Consider the following 22,807-nt stretch of genomic DNA (forward strand, 5'->3'; position numbering starts at 1 on the left):
CCGTACCGTGAAAAGATAGAACATGTCCTATTCTTGTCCGCAAATCACAGTGCTTGGCTCCATTCAAGTCAATGGGTCCGCCAAAAAAACGGAACACATACGGAAATGCATCCGTATGTCTTCCATATCCGTTCCGTTTTTGCTGAACCATCTATTGAAAATGTTATGCCCAGCCCAATTTTTTCTATGTAATTACTGTATACTGTATATGGCATACGGAAGAACGGAAAAACGGAAAGGAAACGGAAACACAATGGAAACAAAAAACGGAACAACGGATCCGTAAAAAACGGACCGCAAAACACTGAAAAAGCCATACTGTCGTGTGCATGAGCCCTAAGGCAAAGTATTTGTAAAGTTACTGAACATCTTCTGTACAATCAAACTACAGGATGTTGTTCAGAATTTCAGTTTTGTATTAAATGCATGCGGTTTTAGACGGGGTACTGGCTACCCTTAACCCTTTCGCTACCAGCCCCGTACATGTACGCAGAAGAGGCTGGGAGCATTCAAACTGCAATTCTTATTTTGGCCACCAGGTGGGCCAACGTAAAAAATGAGCAATAGACAGTAATAAACTCAAATACGGCTTCAAAATAATTTTTAGAAAATATATTTAAAAAAATACTAAAATATAAAAGTTTAAATCGCCCCCTAAATAACAAAAAATATAAAAATCATGGGTATCACCGCGACCGAAAACACCTGTACTATTAAAATGTAGAAATATTTTTCCAATACGGCAAATGGTGTAACGGAAAAAGGGTCAAAATGGCCAATTGCCCATTTTTTCATTGCTTCTCTTGTAATAAAATGTGATCAAAAAGTCACACACACTCCAAAATGGTATCCATAAAAACGACAGATTGTCCCACAAAAAATGACCCCCACACAGCTCAGTAAATATAACTACCGGTATAAAAAAAAGTTATGGGGGTCAGAATATGGTGATGTAAAAAAAAAAATTTTTTTTTTCAAAGTTTACATTTATTTTTACACTATTTTGACTTAAAAAATCCTATACAAATGGGGTATCGTTATAATCGTACTGACCCAGAGAATGAAGGACATGGGTCAGTTTTTTTCTTAATACAGAATGCTTAGTAAAATGTGGATTGAGGCGTTAAAAAATAAAAAATAAAATAACTCACCTTATCCAATTGATCGCGCAGCTGGCATAGTCTTCTTGCTTCTTCTTTCAGGACCTGCAAAAGGACCTTTGACGTAATCGCGCTCACCACGTGGTGAGCACGGTGACGTCAGCGCAGGTTCTGCTGAATGAAGATAGAAGATCCTTTTATCTTCTTTCAGCAGGACCTGCGCTGACATCACCGTGCTCACCACGTGGTGAGCGCGATTACGTCATCAAAGTTTTTTTTTGCAGGTCCTGAAAGAAGAAGCAAGAAGACGATTCCATGTTATAAGGGAAAATAATACAGTGAATAGACTTTAATGGGGTCCGGGGTTGCTTTCATCCCTATAATCTCCTAGCAACCATGCATGAAAATCGCACCACATCCACACTTTCTTGCGGATGCTATGCGATTTTCACGCAGACCCATTCATTTCTATGGGGCCTGCGTTGTGTGAAAAATGCAGAATATAGAGCATGCTGCGATTTTCACACAATGCACAAGTGATGCGTGAAAATCACCACTCATCTGCACAGCCCCATAGAAATGAATGGGTCCGGATTCAGTGCGGGTGCAATATGTTCACCTCACGCATTGCACCCGCACGGAATTCTCGCCCGTGTGAAAAGGGCCTTAAACTCGCAAGCTGTGTCTGCAAGAGCTCCCCTCCTGACCTACGTAGCACTGATAGGATCACATAGCATTATATTGATTAATGATGCTTTGTAACTAGAGATGATCGAATTTCATATTTTTTAATTCGTTCACGCTTCGTTCGGTGGTAAAAGCAGAATTGCATTATGGATTCCTTTAGGCTGCGTTCACACGGGCGAGATTTCCACGCGGGTGCAATGCGGTAGGTGAACGCATTGCACCCGCACTGAATCCGGACCCATTCATTTCTATGGGGCTGTTCAGATTAGCGATGATTTTCACGCATCACTTGTGCGTTGCGTGAAAATCGCAGCATGTTCTATATTCTGCGTTTTTCACGCAATGCAGGCCCCATAGAAGTGAATGGGGCTGCGTGAAAATTGCAAGCATCCGCAAGCAAGTGCGGATGCTGTGCGATTTTCACGCATGGTTGCTAGATGACAGTCTATTCACTGTATTATTTTCCCTTATAACATGGTTATAAGGGAAAATAATAGCATTCTGAATACAGAATGCAAAGTAAAACAGCGCTGGAAGGGTTAAAAAAAATAAACAAATTAACTCACCTTCTCCTCTTGATCGCGTAGTTCCCAGTCTCTTCTGATGAGCTGTCGGCTAAAGGACCTTTGGTGACATCAGATCACATGCTCCAATCACATGGTCCATCACTGTGGTGATGTACCATGTGATTGGAGCATGTGATCTGACGTCACCAAAGGTCCTTTAGCCGACAACTCATCATTAAAGAAGTAAAGAAGAGACCGGGAGAACTACGCGGAGGAGGTGAGTTAATTTTTTTTATTTTTTTTAACCCTTAATTGATCACCTACTAAGCATTCTGTATTCAGAATGCTATTATTTTCCCTTATAACCATGTTATAAGGGAAAATAATACAATCTACAGAACACCGATCCCAAGCCCGAACTTCTGTGAAGAAGTCCGGGTTCGGGTCTGGGTACCACAGTCGGTTTTTTAGCACGCGTGTGCAAAACACATTGCACCCGCGCGATAAAAGCTGAACATCGGAACGCAATCGCAGTCAAAACTGACTGCAATTGCATTCCTACTCGCGCAGGTTTACCGCAACACACCGGGACGCATCCGGACCTAATCCGGACACGCTCGTGTGAACCCAGCCTTACCATGGACCATAACGCAATTCTATGACTGAATGCATAACGGAATGCCTTTATAGGACTCCCCACTGCATAACGGAAACGGGACGGATCCGTTTTGCAGCCCATAGACTTCTATTATGTCGGATTGAATTCCGTCATAGAATTGCGTTATGGTTCGTGGTAACTGAATCCATAACGCAATTCTGCTTTTACCACCAAACGAAGCGTGAACTAATTTCAAAATATGAAATTCGCTCATCTCTATTTCTAACCCTTAGAGTTCTGGAAAGTATTGTATAAGGCCTCATACTTACGGCCATTGTGCGGCTGTTCTGTGCATTGGGGACTGCAATTTGAGGTCCCCAATGCATGGGCAACATCTGTGCGGAGGCCGGGACAGATCGAGACCCATTCAAATTCCGTGATCCGTCCGCACTGTAAAAAATAGAACAAGTGAATGGGGTGATGCGGGGTGCACAAGTGATGCGGGGTGCACACGGCCGGTGCCCGTGTATTGCGGACCCGCAATATGGCCATGGCCACGTGCATGAGGCCTAACACCAGGGGCGTTGCTAGGGTCTGAAAACATCTGGGGCACAAGCCCACTGTGTTGAAATTGCACATTAAAGGGATGTTCTGGTTACGCAAATGAAGTGCAGTACTGCAGACTGCAGTCATTATATACTACAACATTCAGTAACTTTCCAATATCTGTTATGTTTCATTTCCTCACCACTGCAGAAATCTTTGCTTGGGCCCTTTAATATTGATAGGAGTGGGCCCTGGGCAACCCCACAGATCATCCCCCCACCCCCCTTGTACTTGTTTCGCTGATCCGCCACTTGCAGGCTGCGCGGGCATGAGTTCAGTCACTTCGGTGCTCTATCCCGTCCTGCAGCGCGTGATCCCTCAAGACCTCCCGTACAAGTTCAAAGGGGGTGGCGGGATGATCTGTGGTGGGTTGCCCAGGTCCAATCAATATTGAAGGGCCCTGGAATAGCCAAATAAAAAAATAAAAATGCTACCAGCATAACATTTGGGGAACTGGACAAAACATTCGGTGCTTGAGCCCCGAATGTTTTGACCTAATGACGCCCCTGCCTAACACTGACATAATTCTGTCAAACCCATTGAACTCGCTTGTGTGAAACCATCCTTAGTGGTCCAGTGGAAGAGAACCTTTTTGGAAGTTGCTCCTTGTGAGTCAAAGTCTAATTTTTATTTTTTTAACAAACCTTGGAACATGACAGGGGAACATAGCCAAGCCAAATATCTATCTGTGAGGTGCTTACCCTTTATTAGTACACAGCAGGATTCTGTTTGGCTGAGTGCTTGGCTATGTTCCCCTGTCATGTTCCAAGGCTTGTTAAAAAGTCGGACTTTGGCCTCTTGCACACGACCGTATGGCTTTTTCGGTTTTTTTGTAGATGACGTCCGTGTGCATTCCGTTTTTTGCGGAACGGAACTGCTGGCCCCTGATAGAACAGTACTATCCTTGTCCTTTATGTGGACAATAATAGGACATGTTCTATCTTTGAACGGAAAGACGGAAATACGGAAATGGATTACCTTCCGTTTTCTTTTTGCGGATCCATTGAAATTAATGGTTCTGTATACGGAACGGAAAAAACGGAGCGGAAATGGAAAAAAAAAACGTTTGTGTGCAAGAGGCCTTTTACTCATAGGGAGCCTCTTCGAAAAGGTGGTGCTAGGAGGGCGATACCTCTTTGTATAATAGTGCATGCTATAAACCCTGGGGGATTTGTTGCTGCTAGGGCATGTCTGGCACACCTTACTGGAATTGAACATATGCCTTGAATTTCTGCCTCCTCTTAATCATGACAACACTGTATGAGAGTTGTCAGGACACCCTCTCAAGGTATCACAGTTTGCTGTCTGTGCAGCTATTAATTAAAACCAGAAACTGCACCACACCTGTCCATGGGTTAGGTCTGGTATTGCAGCTCTGCTTCGTTGAAGTGAATGGGGCTGAGCTGCAATACGACACACAACCTGTAGACAAGTGTGTTGCTGTTTTTGGAGGAAGCAACCTAGTTCTGTAGAACTGGAAACCCCTCTAAGGCCCCTTTCACACGGGCGAGTATTCCGCGCGGGTGCAATGCGTGAGGTGAACGCATTGCACCCGCACTGAATCCGGACCCATTCATTTCTATGGGGCTGTGCACATGAGCATTGATTTTCACGCATCACTTCTGCGTTGCGTGTAAATCGCAGCATGCTCTATATTCTGCGATTTCCACGCAACGCAGGCCCCATAGAAGTGAATGGGGCTGCGTGAAAATCGCAAGCAAGTGCGGATGCGGTGCGATTTTCACGCACGGTTTCTAGGAGACGATCGGGATGGGGACCCGATCATTTTATTATTTTCCCTTATAACATGGTTATAAGGGAAAATAATAGCATTCTGAATACAGAATGCATAGTACAATAGGGCTGGAGGGGTTAAAAATAAATAAAAAATAATTAAACTCACCTTAATCCACTTGCTCGCGCAGCCTGGCTTCTCTTCTGTCTCCTTCTTTGCTGATTGCAGGAAAAGGACCTGTGGTGACGTCACTCCGGTCATCACCATGGTAAAAGATCATGTGATGACCGGATTGACGTCACCACAGGTCCTTTTCCTGCAATCAGCAAAGAAGAAGAAGAGAAGAGATGCTGGGCTGCGCGAGCAAGTGGATTAAGGTGAGTTAAATTATTATTATTTTTTTTTAACCCCTCCAGCACTATTGTACTATGCATTCTGTATTCAGAATGCTGTTATTTTCCCTTAGGCCTAGTTCACACGAACGATTTTTTTGCGGGTGTACGGACCGTTTTTTTGTGTTCCGTATACGGTCCGTATACGGAACCATTCATTTCAATGGTTCCGCAAAAAAAACGGAATGTGTTCCGTATGCATTTCGTTTCCGTATTTCCGTTTTTCCGTTCCGTTGAAAGATAGAACATGTCCTATATTTGGCTGCAAATCACGTTCCGTGGCTCCATTAAAGTCAATGGGTCCGCAAAAAAAAACGGAACACATACGGAAATGCATCCGTATGTCTTCCGTATCCGTTCCGTTTTTTCTGAACCATCTATTGAAAATGTTATGCCCAACCCAATTTTTTCTATGTAATTACTGTATACTGTATATGCCATACGGAAAAACGGAAAGGAAACGGAAGCACAACGAAACTCAAAAACGGAACAACGGATCCGCGAAAAACGGACCGCAAAAAACTATAAAAGCCATATGTTCGTGTGAACTAGGCCTTATAACCATGTTATAGAAGGGTTCGGGTTTGGGTACCAAACATGCCGATTTTTCTCACGCGCGTGCAAAACGCATTACAATGTTTTGCACTCGCGCGGAAAAATCGTGCATGTTGCCGCAACGCACCCGCACCTTTTCCCGCAACGCCCGTGTGAAACCAGCCTAACCCCTGCAGGGTCCATTCACATGTCAGTAAGTGTTTTGTGGATCCGCAAATTGCAGATCCGCAAAACACGGACACCGGCAATGTGCATTCCGCAATTTGCGGACCGCACATCGCCGGCACTATAATAGAAAATGCCTAATCTTGTCCGCAATTGCGGACAAGAATAGGACATGTTCTATTTTTTTTTGTGGAAACGGAAGCACTGATGCGGAAGTGCGGATCCGCAAATGCGGATGCGGACAGCACATTCCGGCCCCATTGAAAATGAATGAGTCTGCAATTTTGCGGAACGGATGCGGACCCATTTTGCGGACGTGTGAATGGACCCTAAGCCATCATGACGTACCTGTACGTCATGAACTGCACTACATTAAGCCTCCATACTGTACAGGTTCGTCAAGGCTGCAAACTGTCACCATGTCTATGTACTTGGTGACCATGCTGAGATGGTGGCTGTTACAGGTCTCGGGTAACCGGTCTGGGACCAATTCGGGCGGTCCCGAGCTGGATTGAATTGCTGGCAGTTCGTGACTGTGGGGATTATAACCTTGTGAAAAGTATGAATGACCTCCCCCCCCCCCCCCAGTCCTCAATGTTCCGTAAAAAAAAAAAAAAAAAACTGTGCCAAAATAGCAATTTTTTTGTCACCTTACATAAAAAAGTGTAATACCAAGCGATCAAAAAGTCCAATATAGACCAAAATTAGTAACAATCAAACCGTCACCTCATCCCACAAAAAATGAGCCCCTACATCAGACAATCATCCAGAAAATAAATATGACTTTCAGAATATGGAGACACAAAAACATGATTTTTTATTTTTATTTTTCAAAAATGCTTTTATTGTGTAAAACCAAAATAAAAACAATAGACCTATTATGTATTGCCACGTCTATAACAACTTGCTTTATAAAAATATCACATGATTTAACCTGTCAGGTGAACATTGTAAAAAACAAAAAATAAAAATTGTGCCAGAACAGCAATTTTTGGGTTACCTTGCCACACAAAAAGCGTAATATCGAGTGTTCAAAAATCATATGTATCCCAAAATAGGTACTATTTTGGGATACATATGATTTTTGAACACTCGATATTGGTACAATTAAACTGTCACCTTATCCCATGGTTTGCAAAATGGAGTCACTTTTTGTGAGTTTCTACTGTAGGGTGAATCGGGGGGGGGGGGGGGGCCTCAAATGTGACTTGGTGTCTAAAAACCAGTCCAGCTAAATCTGCCCTCTAATAACCATACGGCGCTCCTTTCCTTCTGAGCCCTGCTGTGTGACCATACAGCAGTTTATGACCACATGTGGGGCGTTTCTGTAAAATGTAGAATCAAGGTAAAAGATATTAAGTTTTGTTTGCCCGTTAACCCTTGCTGTGTTACAGGAAATAATGGATTAAAATGGAAAATCAGAAAATTTTTGAAATTTCATCACCATTTACCTTTAATTCTTGTGGAAAACCTAAAGGGTTAACAAAGTTTGCAAAATTAGTTTTGATAAATGTCCCTCATGCTGTTTTAAAGCATAACTGAGTTTTAAAAAAAGTTTGCATAATGGCTGTGCTTCTTTGTACAATTATAGCTGTGAAGGAATAAGTCTTTTTTTGGGGTTTTCTTAATGTCTTTTTCAGAGTAATTATTACCCACCTCAGCTGCCCAGCATTTCTCTCACAAGCAAGGGGTGTCTCCCTTCTGTGGCATCTGACAGCACTGTATTGCTGTGAGGTCCTTTCCTTTACATTCCATAAGGAGTGGTAAATTACAGTAAGACTACTTTCACACTTGCGTTGCTATTTTCTGGTATTGAGATCTAGCAGAGAATCTCAATACCAGAAAATATGTTTCTGTTTGGGGTACTTTCACACTTGCGTTAAACTTTTCTGGTATGAGTTCCATCACAGGGGCTCAATACCGGAAAAAAACTGATCAGTTTTATCCTAATGCATTCCGAATGGAGAGCATTCCGTTCAGGATGCATCAGGATGTCTTCAGTTCAGTCACTGTACGGTTTTTGGATGGAGAAAATACCGCAGCAGCTTCCAAAATTCTGGAACACTTGCCGGAATGCTGGATCCGGCATTATTTTCCATTGAAATGCATTAATGCCGGATCCGGCCCCAAGTGTCCCGGAAAAACTGATCTGGTTCTGCGGTCTGCGCATGTGCAGACCTTTAAAAATGTTTAAAAAAATAAATACCGTTTGCATACAGATTGCTGAATCTGGCAGGCAGTTCCAGTGACGGAACTGCCTGCCGGAATCCAACAACGCTAGTGTGAAAGTACCCTTAAAGTCCTCATGCATTCTGAATGGAAAGAGATCCGTTTCATCAGCATTCCGTTTTGTGACCAGAAGCAAAAACCGCTGCAAGCTGTCTGGTCATAAAAAACAGGGAAAAAAACGGATCAGGCACTGAAAACAATGTAAGTGTACTTTCACACTAGCGTTTTTCTTTTCCGGCATAGAGTTCCGTCACAGGGGCTCTATACCGGAAAAGAACTGATCAGGCATAGCCCCATGCATTCTGAATGGAGAGTAATCCGTTCAGGATGCATCAGGATGTCTTCAGTTCAGTCGATTTGACTGATCAGGCAAAAGATAAAACCGCAGCATGCTACGGTTTTATCTCCGGCTGAAAAAACTGAAGACTTGCCTGAATGCCTTCAAAATACCGGAATGCCGGATCCGTCCTTCCGGCCTGCGCATGCGTAGACCGGTAAAAATGTGAAAAAAAATACAAGACAGATCCGTCTGTCCGCATGACAAGCGGAGAGACGGATCCGTTCTTGCAATGCATTCAATCACATGCTTTCAGTCACATCCAAATCGGCGGATCCGGCGGGCAGTTCCGACGACGGAACTGCCCCCGGATCACACTGCCGCAAGTGTGAAAGTAGCCTAAATCAATAGTGACAGATCCGTTTTTTTCTGTTTTCATTTCACACCTGCATCCTAACAGAAGGGATGCATCCTGATGTGCAAAATCAGAACGGATCCGTTTAATTCCGCAAGTGTGAAAGTAGCCTAACTGACACACAGGAGGCTCCTGTGATATTCCAGAGCAGTGTAGAAGCAGTTGTTTTATCAGGCTCAGGATCTCAGCTAGCTCTGACATCTTCTGAGACTGTTACTAGGGATGGATCTTGCCTGACAGCAGGCAGTGGACTGCAGATTAGGTGGAAGTGAGACCCCTAGAGGCCATGACTTTACAGCTTTTTTTCAGGTGGATGCCAACATATTATTTAAAGAGGACCTTTCACCGATTATTACACTATGAACTAACTATACAGACATGTAGAGCGGCGCCCGGGGATCTCACTGCACTTACTATTATCCCTGGGCGCCGCTCCGTTCTCCTGCTATGCCCTCCGGTATCTCCGTTCCTTAAGTTATGGTAGGCGGAGTCTGCCCTTGTTCTTTTGTAGCGCTGGCCAATCGCATTGCAGAGTTCACAGCCTGGGAGAAAATAACCTCCCAGGCTGTGAGCTCTGCGCTGCGATTGGCCAGCGCTAGAGCAGAACAAGGGCAGACTCCGCCTACCAGTGGCGTAGGGATCGCCATAGCAACCATAGCAGTGGCTATGGGGCCCTACGCCACTGGGGGCCCGTCCGGGCCGCCTTCTGTTGATTTATTTATTTATTATTATTTTTTTACACACACACACACACACACTACAAACAGGCAGCCAGGTCCGAGCCGCGGACCGCCCGCCCACTACAATAGTGTAGTGGGCGGGGCGCGGGCGGTCCGCGACTCAGGCTTGGCTGGGGAGGAGTCAGGACCTGGAGCAGGGCGCACGCAGGGCCGGCACAGAGGCTGGGGAGGCTCCAGCCAGGCCACTGAGTAAAGAAGATCCGATCATATTCTAACCCCCAGGCGTTCCCATGGTGACGGGGACGCTTGCCTGGGGGTTAGAATATACCATCGGATCTGAGTTTTTACGTTCTCAGTGAGAACGTGAAAACTCAAATCCGATGGTATATTCTAACCCCCAGGCGTTCCCATGGTGACAGGGACGCTTGCCTGGGGGTTAGAATATACAGGGCCACGCCGCTCACAGGAGCACATTTATAAACTAATTAATAACTTGAACTTTAATCATTGACATTGCTGAATGCGGATCTCTTTACTTGCATTGGATACCTTACTCTGTCTTAGCTCTGGTACAGCGGGCAGTGCGGGCGGCGCTCACTCACTGACGTCACGCGCCTGCTCCTCCTACTAGGCGGTGCAGGCGCGTGACGTTAGTGAGTGAGCGCCGCCCGCCCGCACTGCCTGCTGTACCGTTACCAGAGCTAAGACAGAGTAAGGTATCCAATGCAAGTAAAGAGAACAGCATTCAGCTATGTCAATGATTAAAGTTCAAGTTACTAATTAGTTTATAAATGTGCTCCTGTGAGCGTCGGGGAGGGGGATCTATGGATGGCACTATTTAGGGGAGGGGGATCTGTGGATGGCACTGTTTAGGGGAGGGGGATCTGTGGATGGCACTGTTTAGGGGAGGGGGATCTGTGGATGGCACTGTTTAGGGGAGAGGGATCTGTGGATGGCACTGTTTAGGGGAGGGGGATCTGTGGATGGCACTGTTTCGGGGAGAGGGATCTGTGGATGGCACTATTTAGGGGAGGGGGATCTGTGGATGGCACTATTTAGGGGATGGAGATCTGAGGATGGCACTATTTAGGGGAGGGGGATCTGTGGATGGCACTGTTTAGGGGAGGGGGATCTGTGGATGGCACTATTTAGGGGAGGGGGATCTGTGGATGGCACTGTTTAGGGGAGGGGGATCTGTGGATGGCACTGTTTAGGGGAGGGGGATCTGTGGATGGCACTGTTTAGGGGAGAGGGATCTGTGGATGGCACTGTTTAGGGGAGGGGGATCTGTGGATGGCACTATTTAGGGGAGGGGGATCTGTGGATGGCACTATTTAGGGGATGGAGATCTGAGGATGGCACTATTTAGGGGAGGGGGATCTGTGGATGGCACTGTTTAGGGGAGGGGGATCTGTGGATGGCACTGTTTAGGGGAGGGGGATCTGTGGATGGCACTGTTTAGGGGAGGGGGATCTGTGGATGGCACTGGGGGGGGGGCCATAAAATTATTTTTGCTATGGGGCCCATGCATTTCTAGCTACGGCCCTGCCGCCTACCATAACTTACTGACTGGAATCTCCGCCTACTATAACTTAGTGAGCGGAGATACCGGAGGGCATAGCAGGAGAACGGAGCGGCGCCCAGGGATAATAGTAAGTGCAGTGAGATCCCCGGGCGCCGCTCTCCATGTCTGTATAGTTAGTTCATAGTGTAATGATCAGTGAAAGGTCCTCTTTAAATGAAATGATTTAGAAATGTGATAGCTACACCATTCTCTATTAAATGAAATTGTGTGAAAGTACAGTGACTCTTTAATATCTTACTTATGCTGAGATACTGTATGATCATATGAATTTGCACTACTGAGAAATTCTGACAGCATTTCCTGGTCCGATTCCTGTTAGGCACAAAATTATCATTACGGTCTTATCAACGTACATTTGACACTTTGGCTATAGGCATTTACTAATAAAGGAATAAAACAAAATATTGCCAAAGTTTCTCAACTTTTATGCAGATTTTAAAGGCTGTGGACGCCATTGGAGTATTTTTTGTTGTTGTTATTGCCTACTACTTATTTTGAGCTAAAATAATTTTCAACACTTTTTCCTCTACACCATGTCGGGTGGTAATAATTCAATTAAGAATTATTAATTATGGTCATAAAAATTATTAACCATAAAAAAATTAAATTTATGAAATTTGTCATAAATTCTTAAAATCATGACCTGGTGAATTGTAGACAACCTAATTGATACAATTCACATCTGAGTCCGACTATTTCCTCAGATAAATAAGCTCTTTTTGACGTGAGATGACGTTAATGATAAAATGTAGTTCTGCATTATACAATGATACACAGTTATTATAAAAATATGCAGATTTATTGGTTACAAGATTATAAACATATATAAGTAAATAAACACAATGATACATGCAAATGAATATATATATCGTTAATATAAAGCATTACAGCTTAACAATACATGTGAGTGGAAATAACTTGTCACATTATAACCAAGCTATTATTAGGTTAGGATATCAAAATAGGAACATAAGTTATATACATTACTTCTGTTCAGAGAAAACCTCATGATATCAGGATGGGCATGTCTAATCCTAGACATCATTATAGAATGCTAAATACATTCTGCCCCCCCCTAACCAACTACACACCACATGACTTCAGGCATGGGCAAACCCATCCAAGGATATAACTTAGAAGAGATAACTGTATCCTTGCCCCATCCTGGACTATTTTCACATAAAAAAATTGGTAAGACTATTAAGACAAATAACAGGGATCTAGGATCTTAAATGGAAAGGATTTGACGTCTTTCCCGTGGGAATCCATCACTTAGCTTGGCGAAGAATGTTCTATCAATATATATATATATAAAAGCAATCATTTAATGCTTTGCTAGATTATGAGTCTAGATTCTTCTGCAGGTAGAATGAAGCCTCACAATATCCTAAGACTACATCTCAATATGGAGATGATCAATTTATTTAATCATTTATTTATTCGCCAATCTAGATGGTATAATTTCACCCACACTATCAAATTAGTCTTAATAAAATGAAATATCATTTTCTGTGTCTCTTACCAAGTCCTAGCAGGAATCTCACTTCTGCTCCTAGGAAAGCTGGGTGGTCCATCATAGCGCATCTCATTATGGCTTCCATCTTGATAGACCTCAACTTCTCCTCCCCTCCCTCTCTCTTTCTCTTGATCGCTTTCATGCTACTCCGCACACGAGTAATTATTCCCCCCCTTATCTAAGAATCATCCCCTTTAGATTATGGATTCCCAATCAGGTAGGGTGGGTGTATTCGCATGCTAATAACATCATGACGTTATCTCAACTCCTAATATGGTATTAGAACAAATAATGAAATAATATAATGTTGCCCATCTGCCTCCAGATGGCACTGCGGTACTGTAGGTGAATATCACAACTTTTAAGCATTAAAATTAAATATCTAATAATACTTTCACAGGACCTTTTTGACCTTTCCATATAAATCATTGAGGAAGGTCTTTTCCTTACACTTTTAATTACCTATATCCCGGATTTGTTGGAGTTGACTGTCTTCTCCTATCTTTCTGAAATATGGGTTGACTTGATGAAAATTTTATGTAGCGGCTTTGATGCTGGGCATCGGAATTTGTACATTTAATTTATCTACATCCATGAATAACTATTGTTTTGAAATCCAATTAACTTAAACTTACTGAGTTGTTTCTGTACCTTCTAAATGGTAAATACATAGTATGACATATATATAAATCGATACATTGTTACACATAGATAACACATTATATGAATTATTGATTAACATATGTTGTAAACTAAATATACCATGCAGAGATATATATATATAATTATGAATATATAAATTGAATCTCATACACCAGGTGTGTGATACGGACATGAGTCCTTATCAAGTAACCACGTCCCCTCCAGACAGACATGTTTCAGGGAGTTGGCTTACTCCTTAACAGATGGTCTCATATCTGTAGCACTAACTTTTTAAATACAATGTCCATTTATGTTCCCAATTATATATATATTTTTTATATAGACTGAACTTGCCATGAACTCATCTTGGCTTCCTCAGCCACATAATATAACTTTGGTTCAAGCTGATCTTATTCTTAAAGGCAATGAGATGAGCATTCATTTTGATTATAATGTCATTAGATAATATTGTATACGTATGAAAATGCCCAACAACCATTCAGTTTTAGTGCGTATGCATACTGTTCTTTCTCCTTCTGAGTGAATCCTTCAGGGAGCTACTCTGACAGCTCAGTCTGTAGTTCTAAGGCCCCTTTCACATGAGCGAGTATTCCGCGCGGATGCGATGCGGGAGGTGAACGCATTGCACCCGCACTGAATACCGACCCATTCATTTCTATGGGGCTGTTCACATGAGCGGTGATTTTCACGCATCACTTATGCGTTGCGTGAAAATCGCAGCATGTTCTATATTCTGCGTTTTTCACGCAACGCAGGCCCCATAGAAGTGAATGGGGTTGCGTGAAAATCGCAAGCATCCGCAAGCAAGTGCGGATGCGGTGCGATTTTCACGCACGGTTGCTAGGAGACGATCGGGATGGAGACCCGATCATTATTATTTTCCCTTATAACATGGTTATAAGGGAAAATAATAGCATTCTGAATACAGAATGAAAAGTAAAATAGCACTGGAGGGGTTAAAAAAAATAAAATAAAAATTTAACTCACCTTAATCCACTTGCTCGCGTAGCCCGGCATCTCCTTGTGTCTCCTTTGTTGAAGGACCTGTGGTGAGCATTAACTATAGTTCAAGGACCTGGGATGACGTCACTCCGGTGAATCACCATGGTAAAAGATCATGTGACGTACCATGTGATGACCGGAGTGACGTCATCACAGGTCCTTCAACAAAGGAGACACAAGGAGATGCCGGGCTACGCGAGCAAGTGGATTAAGGTGAGTTAAATGATTTTTTATTTTTTTTTAACCCCTCCAGTGCTATTTTACTTTGCATTCTGTATTCAGAATGCTATTATTTTCCCTTATAACCATGTTATAAGGGAAAATAATACAATCCACAGAACACCGATCCCAAGCCCGAACTTCTGTGAAGAAGTTCGGGTTTGGGTACCAAACACGCGCAATTTTTCTCACGCGAGTGCAAAACGCATTACAATGTTTTGCACTCGTGCGGAAAAATCGTGGGTGTTCCCGCAACGCACCCGCACATTTTTCCGCAACGCCCGTGTGAAAGAGGCCTAAGGCTTCTTTCACACAAGCGTGACGGATTGGCTCCAGATGGGTTCGGGGTGCGTTCAGTGAAACTCGCACCATTTTGCAAGCAAGTTCAGTCAGTTTTGTCTGCGATTGCATTCAGTTGTTCAGATTTTTTTCTGCGCGGGTGAAATGCGCATTGATGCATTTTTCACACGCATGATAAAAAACGGAAGGTTTACAAACAACATCTCTGAGCAACCGTCAGTGAAAAACACACTGCATCCACAAGCAAGTGCGGATGCAGTGCGTTTTTTCACTGGAGCCCCATTCACTTCTGTGGGGCCAGGGCTGCGTGAAAAACGCAGAATATAGAACATGCTGCATTTTTCACACAACGCAGAACTGATGTGTGAAAAAAACGCTCATGTACACAGACCCACTGAAATGAATGCATCAGGATTCAGTGCGGGTGCTATGCGTTCACGTCACGCATTGCACCCGTGCGGAAAACTCGCTTGTGTGAAAGGGGCCTTATCTCTAGTTCCTTGACAGCTTATAAACACTCGCATGGGCTACATTCATATCAGTTTGATAATGGTGCTTTTTCATGGACACAATGATTTTCTATGGGGATGAGCATTTGCTGTAGTAATAGCTTGACCACATACAACAGAGATGATTGCGATGTCTAGATGCAGCTCTTAACTCCTGGGATAATCAGGCAGTTATAATATTAGGTTAGTTCCTGATAATTGCCTATTGGTCCGTGCAAAAGGACTATACAAATTTTAGCCTAACCCCTTCGCTACCAGCGGCATTCTTTTTTGCATCCTTTGCGGCCAATGATAATGCCGGTAATTGATTTAAATGCGCTTGGTCTCTCTGAAGAGACCCAGGGCATTGAAGCTGCAGTTCTTATTTTGGCCAGCAGTGGCAGGCATACATAAGAAATGAGCAATTCTGTACAAATAATGGATCTAAATAATCCATGATTGTTCAGAATAAAAAAATAAAAAATGGATTTTGTAGGCTCAAATACGAGCTTCAAAATCATAAAAGAATAAAAAAACTGTTAAAAATATATAAAAAATTAAAAATCAGCCCCCTTTCCATGGAATAAAAAAAATAATGCATAAATAACCAAAAATATAAACATCATGTGCATCACCACTGCTGAAAAAATATTTTTGCAATACAGCGAATGGCATAACGGAAAGAAGTGTCAAAATGGCCAATTTGCCATTTTTTCATTGCTTCTCTTACCCAAAAAAATTTTATAAAATGTGATCAAAAAGTCACATACATACAGTTAGGTCCTTATATATTTGGACAGACAACATTTTTCTAATTTTTGTTCTGTACATTACCACAATGGATTTTGAACAAAACAATTCAGATGCGGTTGAAGTTCAGGCTTTCAGCTTTAATTCAGTGGGTTGAACAAAATGATTGAATAAAAATGTGAGGAACTAAAGCATTTTTTTTTAACTCAATCCCTTTATTTTAGGGGCTTAAAAGTAATTGGGCAAAATAAATAATTGCAAATAAAATGTTAATTTCATGTTAATGTTAATTAATAAATCCTTTGTTGGCAATGACTGCCTGAAGTATTGAACTCATGGATATCACCAGACGCTGTGTTTCCTCTTTTGTAATGCTCGGCCAGGCCTTTACTGCAGTGGTTTTCAGTTGCTGTTTGTTTCTGGGCCTTTCTGTCTGAAGTTTAGAAATGCTCTACTGGGTTCAGATCCGGTGACTGACTTAGCCATTCACGAATATTCTACTTCTGTGCTTTAATAAACTCCTGGGTTGCTTTGGCTTTATGTTTTGGGTCATTTTCCATTTGTATTATGAAACGCCAACCAATCAGTTTGGCTGCATTTGGCTGGATTTGAGCATACAGTATGTCTCTGAAACCCCAGAATTCATCCGGCTGCTTCTGTCCTGTGTGACATCATCAATAAACACTAGGACCCAGTGCCACTGGCAGCCATGCATGCCCAAGCCATCACACTGCCTCCGCCATGTTTTACAGATGATGTGGTATGCTTTGGATCATGAGCTGTACCGTGCCTTCGCCTACTTTTTTCTTTCCATCATTCTGGTAGAGGTTGATCTTGGTTTCATCTGTCCAAAGAATGTTCTTCCAGAAGTGTGCTGGTTTTTAAAGATGTTTTTTAGCAAAGTCCAATCTAGCCTTGTTATTCTTGAGGCTTATGAGTGGCTTGCACCGTTGCAGTGAACCCTCTGTATTTACTTTCATGCAGTCTTCTCTTTATGGTAGATTTGGATATTGATACACGTATATCCTGGAGAGTGTTGTTCACTTGGTTGGCTGTTGTGAAGGGGTTTCTCTTCACCATGGTAATTATTCTGTGATCATCCACCACTGTTGTCTTCCGTGGGCGTCCAGGTCTTTTTGCCTTGTTGAGGTCACCAGTGCTTTCCTTCTTTCTCAGGATATACCAAATTGTAGATTTTTCCACTCCTAATAGTGTAGCACTTGCTTGGATGTTTTTTTTTCTTCTGTTTTCGCAGATGAAGGATGGCTTGTTTCACCTGCATGGAGAGCTCCTCTGACTGCATGTTTACTTCTCAGCAAAATCTTCAAAATGCAAGCACCGCGCCTCAAATCAACTCCACGCCTTTTATGTGCTTAATTGAGAATGAAATAATCAAGGAATTGCCCACATCTGCCCATGAAACAGCCTTTGAGTCAATTGTCCAAGTACTTTTGGTCGCTTTAAAAACAAGGGGCCGCATGTAAAGGAGCTGAAACTCCTAAACCATTCATCCAATTTTAATGTGGGTACCCTCAAATGAAAGCTAAAAGTCTGGACTTTATGTCCATGTCCCTTATATAACTATAACTTGAATATGTTTTAGTGAACAGGTAATAAAAACAAAATTTGTGTCAGTGTCCAAATATATATGGACCTAACTGTAAATTGTATCAATAAAAAACTAAAAAAATGAGCCCCCCACACAGTTCAGTAGATTTAACTATAAAAAGTTATGGGCGTCAGAATATGGTGATGTGAAAAAAAAAAGTTAAAATTTTTTTTTACACTATTTATACATATGTGGTATCGTTGTAATCGTTCTGACCCAGAGAAAGAAGGGCACAGGTCAGTTTTGCCGCAAACAGAACGCCGTGGGAACAAAACCCGCAAAACGATGAAGGAATTGCGTTTTGTTTCCAATTCCACCCCATTTAGAATTTTTCATGCTTCCCACTACATTGTATGCCATATTAAATGGTGGCATTAGTAAGTACAACTTGTCTCACAAAAAATAAGCCCTCATACAGCTGTGTGAACAGAAAAATAAAAAAGGAAGATAGGGAAGAAAAATGAAAACGAAAAAACCTCCGCTGAACCTGGTCATATCCCCATCTTCATCCAGGCAGCCCCCCTGATATGAGCTGTATGGTGCAGGGCAAAGGCATTTTATGGAGATCTGGTGATGTAGTACCTGGCTCTCCATGGGGAAAGCTAGGTGGAGGCTTCTGCCTAGCAGTGATCCCAATGACGTCACCGGCACTAATAGGCGGGTTTTATCGCTGCCCTAGCCTGTAAACCGGCTAGGGCAACGCTAAAGCCCGTCCATCAGAGCCGGTGATGTCACCGGCAACACTGCTAGGTGGAAGCCTCCACCTATCAGTGTAGTAATATAAACAAACAAGCTTTTGCCGTGCGTGATCCAACGCAGGGCAAGGGAGAGCATTGGAGCATTACATGCTCTGATGCTTATGTCAGTGGGGCCAGAGGGGTGAAAATGGGGATATGTCCGGGTTCAGCTCAAAACCTGTACAACCCCTTTAATAAAGACCAATTAAAAAAATATTTTTTTTCCCAAAATAAGTAGAATGTGGTAATAAATACTAATTGCCTTGATAGGTGTCCATAACCTTTAACCCATTCCCAACATCGGCCGTACATGTATGGTGGATGTTGCATCTTTAAAGATGACACCTGCTCCGGAGCAGAGCAAGTGCTATAGCCGCGGGGCACCCGCAAGTGCCATAGCAGTCACCCGCAACTAATGTCTGCGATCAGCGATAATGCTGACCGCGAACATTTAACCCCTCAGATGCTTCTGTCGTCTGAGAAGGCTAAGCCTACTTTCACACTTGCGTTTTGGCTTTCCGTTTGTGAGATCCGTCATGGGCGGAAGCGGTCCAAAAGGAATCAGTTTTGCCCTAATGCATTCTGAATGGAAAAGGATCCGCTCAGAATGCATCAGTTTGCCTCCGATCAGTCACCATTCCACTCTGGAGTCTGCCTGCAGCATTTTGCTGTCCGCTTGACGAAACTGAGCCAAACGGCCTGGCACACAATGTAAGTCAATGGGGATGGATCCGTTTTCTCTGACACAATCTGGCACAATAGAAAACGGATCCGTCTTCCATTGACTTTCATATAATACAAACGGATCCGTTCATGACGGATGCATGCGGTTATATTATTGTAACGGATCAGTTTTTGCGGATCCATGATGGATCTGCCCAAAACACAAGTGTGAAAGTAACCTAAAACCCAGAAGCGTGCTCTTCCGGGTCAGGTGCGCTGTCCCCCGGCGGAGAACGGGGAAAGCACCCTGATCTAATAATCAGACGAAGCCTGTACTAGGCCTCCAGGCTCACTATTATTATATCCCAGTTCAGGCCAGCAAGTGGCAGCACTAAACTGGAGTATGGCAATTTATGTACAGAATAATGGAGTAAATTACATTATTCTGTACAAATTGCAATGTGATGTTTTCAAGTTGTGGTCCGCTTGGGGCCCTAACAAAACCCTTAAAAAAAAAAAAAAAGATTTAAAAAATATTTTAAAAAAATTTATATATAAAAATTCTAATCACCTCCCTTTTTCCCAAAATCAAAATAAATAAATAACATCATGGGCATTGTCGTGTGCAAAAACTCCTTTACTATTGAAATATAAAAAAGTTATCGCATACAGTAAATGGAGAAAAAAAATGTAAATGGTCGATTCACAGTTTTTTTCATCACTTTATCTCCCAAAAAAGTAATAAAAAGTGATCAAAAAGTCATGCACCCCCCCAAAATGGTATTATTAAAAACTACAGATCGTCCTGCAAAAAATGAGCCCCCACACATCTCCATAGACATAACTATAAAAAAGTTATGAGGGTCAAAATATGGCGATGGAAGTTTTTTTTTTTTTTCAGTATTAAAACGGAAGAAAAACTTTACATATGTGGTATCGCCAGATTTGTACTGATCTGGAGAATAAAGAGCACAAGTCAAATTTTTTCCCCCGCTTCCCACTACAGCCTATGCAATATTAAATAGTGGCATTAGAAAGTTCAACTTGTTCCGCAAAAAACAAGCCCTTATATGGCTATGTGAACAGTTAAATAAAAAAGTTCTGGGAAGGCAGGGAGCAAAAAACCAAACCACATAAATGGAAAATCTCTGCGTCAGGAATGGGTTTAAGAGGTTTTCTGGGATTTTGATACTGAGAATAGGTCATCAGTATCTGATTGGTGGGGGTCCAACACCTTGGGCCCCCCACTGATTAGCTGTTTGAGAAGGCACCAGCGCTCCTTCGAGAGCTGCGGCCCTCTCCATGCTCATCAAGCACAACGCCCGTACATTGTATAGCGGTTGTGCTTGGTATTGCGCTCAGCCTCATTCACTTCACCGGAGTGCTTTCTCAAACAGCTGATCGTGGGGGTCGCGGGTGTCGGACCCCCACTGATCGGATACTGATGACCTATCCTGACGATAGGAAGTGAAGCAGAACTATATTTCAAGGTTTTCCCTGGATTTAAATATAGATGACTTATTCTCAGGATAGGTCATCGATTTCTGATTGGCAGTGGTCCAGCTCCCGGGATCCCTGTCAGTCAGGTGTTTGCAGGGTCTGCGACAACTGGAGAAGCATTGTGGCCTCTTCACAGTATACCAGGCTCAGCACTGTACATTGTGTAGTGGCTGTTCTTGGTATTGCAGCTCGGCCCCATTCACTTGAATAGGACTGAGCTGCACAAAGGCCATGTGATCGATGGCATCACAGGTTGGCAAAGAGTCACTAGAGTGCTACAGCTGATTGGCAGGAGTTCTGGGTGTCCGACCCCCACCAATCTGACACCCGGGACCCCCGCGGATCAGCTGTTTGAGAAGGCAGCAGCGCTGGCAGTAGTGCCGCGGCCTTCTCGCTGTTTACCACTGGCCCAGTGACGTCACGACTGGTATCAATGGCCTGGGCAGGACTAAGCTTCATTCAAGTGAACAGAATGTCTCCCTCCCCCTCTTCCCCCCAATCCTGTGCGCTAACCCCAAAGAGAAAGCCTCTCCGGGAAGTCCTCAGGTGGTAGCCGAAGTATGAAGAGGTGTGCGTCCATGAAGAACTTCATACAAATACCATGTGGTATGCTCAAAATGTGATATGAGTTTAGACCTAATGGAAGTGGAAAGAGTAGTCATAAATAAAGACCATTTTCAAAGAATTGTTTGGTTAGTTTTTCTTTATCTGATAAAGTGAAAATCCAATCCATGTGGAATAGGAAGGTTATTTTGGTCTGGATAAAAGGGATAGAAGGTGTTTGTGAGTCTAACCATCGGTGTAGAAGACTCTTTCTGACGGCAGCTGCCCAAATATGTAGTAAAGCTTTATCTCGTCTAGGTAAACGTTGTTGTTCCTCAGATAATTAATATGTTAAAGATAGCCCACTGGGGAGTAGCAGTGAAGGATACTTTGTAAGTTGTTAATATGTGGGATCTCACATGCACCCATAAATCTTGAACACATGTGCAACCCCATAAAGGATTATACAAAATCCGTATTGGGTATATTACATTTAGAGCAAGAGTAGGTACAATCAGGAGAGATTTTACTTTTAATGCTAGGTGTCACATAAACTGTATGGAATATCATTAAAGCCATATCTGTAGAACTACTGACTGGGGAATGTTTATGTATCTTCAAAGTAGCTTCTAGTAGTGTTTTGACGTCAAGGCTTGGAAAATGGTTAATCCATTTCCCTGGACCTGTGGTGATTACATCCCAGTCTATCAGTGGTTTGAGGAAACTGTAAACGGTACTAGTAGAAGAAATCTGCGTTCTGACCCTTTTAAGAAATATGTTTAAGCATGCCCCTCTCGAATCTCCTGGAATATTGTTCATGCAATGTTGAACAAAACTACGGGCTTGTAGATATATAAATTGGTTATAATTGAATGCCGGGAAATGTTGGGAGGCTTCAGTAAAAGAAATAACAGAATAGTTAGAGTCCAACATATCAAGAATCCAAATATATCCTTGTGATGCTAGGGAAGTATATATCCTGGGTGGTCTACCCCCAGAAAGCCCTGGTGATCCAGAAAGGGTTGAAAGAAGGTGTGTGTGCCATCTAGTTTACTGAATTTCCTTCCTTTATGCCAAGCTTAAATAGTATTCCACAGAACAGGGAAGTCTCCTATGTTAGGAGGAAGTCCATCTTTTGGTAAATGCAGTAGTGCCAATAGGGAGATGTGAGGGGAAAATTGTTTTTCCATATCTACATTAGCAAAATGGGCTTTACCTCGCATCCAGTCAATAACATATCGGAAGTCGGCAGCCAGGTTATATGGTGAAATGTCAGGGAAATTAAGG

At 42.8% G+C, this 22,807-nt stretch overlaps 1 protein-coding gene across 1 annotated transcript in view; it reads left to right on the forward strand.

Moving 5' to 3' along the window:
* Positions 1 to 22,807, forward strand: part of CRYL1 (crystallin lambda 1) — a 234,080-nt gene that overhangs the window by 27,020 nt on the left and 184,253 nt on the right. The window lies entirely within an intron of this gene.

This window comes from Bufo bufo, chromosome 3 (assembly GCF_905171765.1).
Source record: "Bufo bufo chromosome 3, aBufBuf1.1, whole genome shotgun sequence".
Taxonomy (NCBI): domain Eukaryota; kingdom Metazoa; phylum Chordata; class Amphibia; order Anura; family Bufonidae; genus Bufo; species Bufo bufo.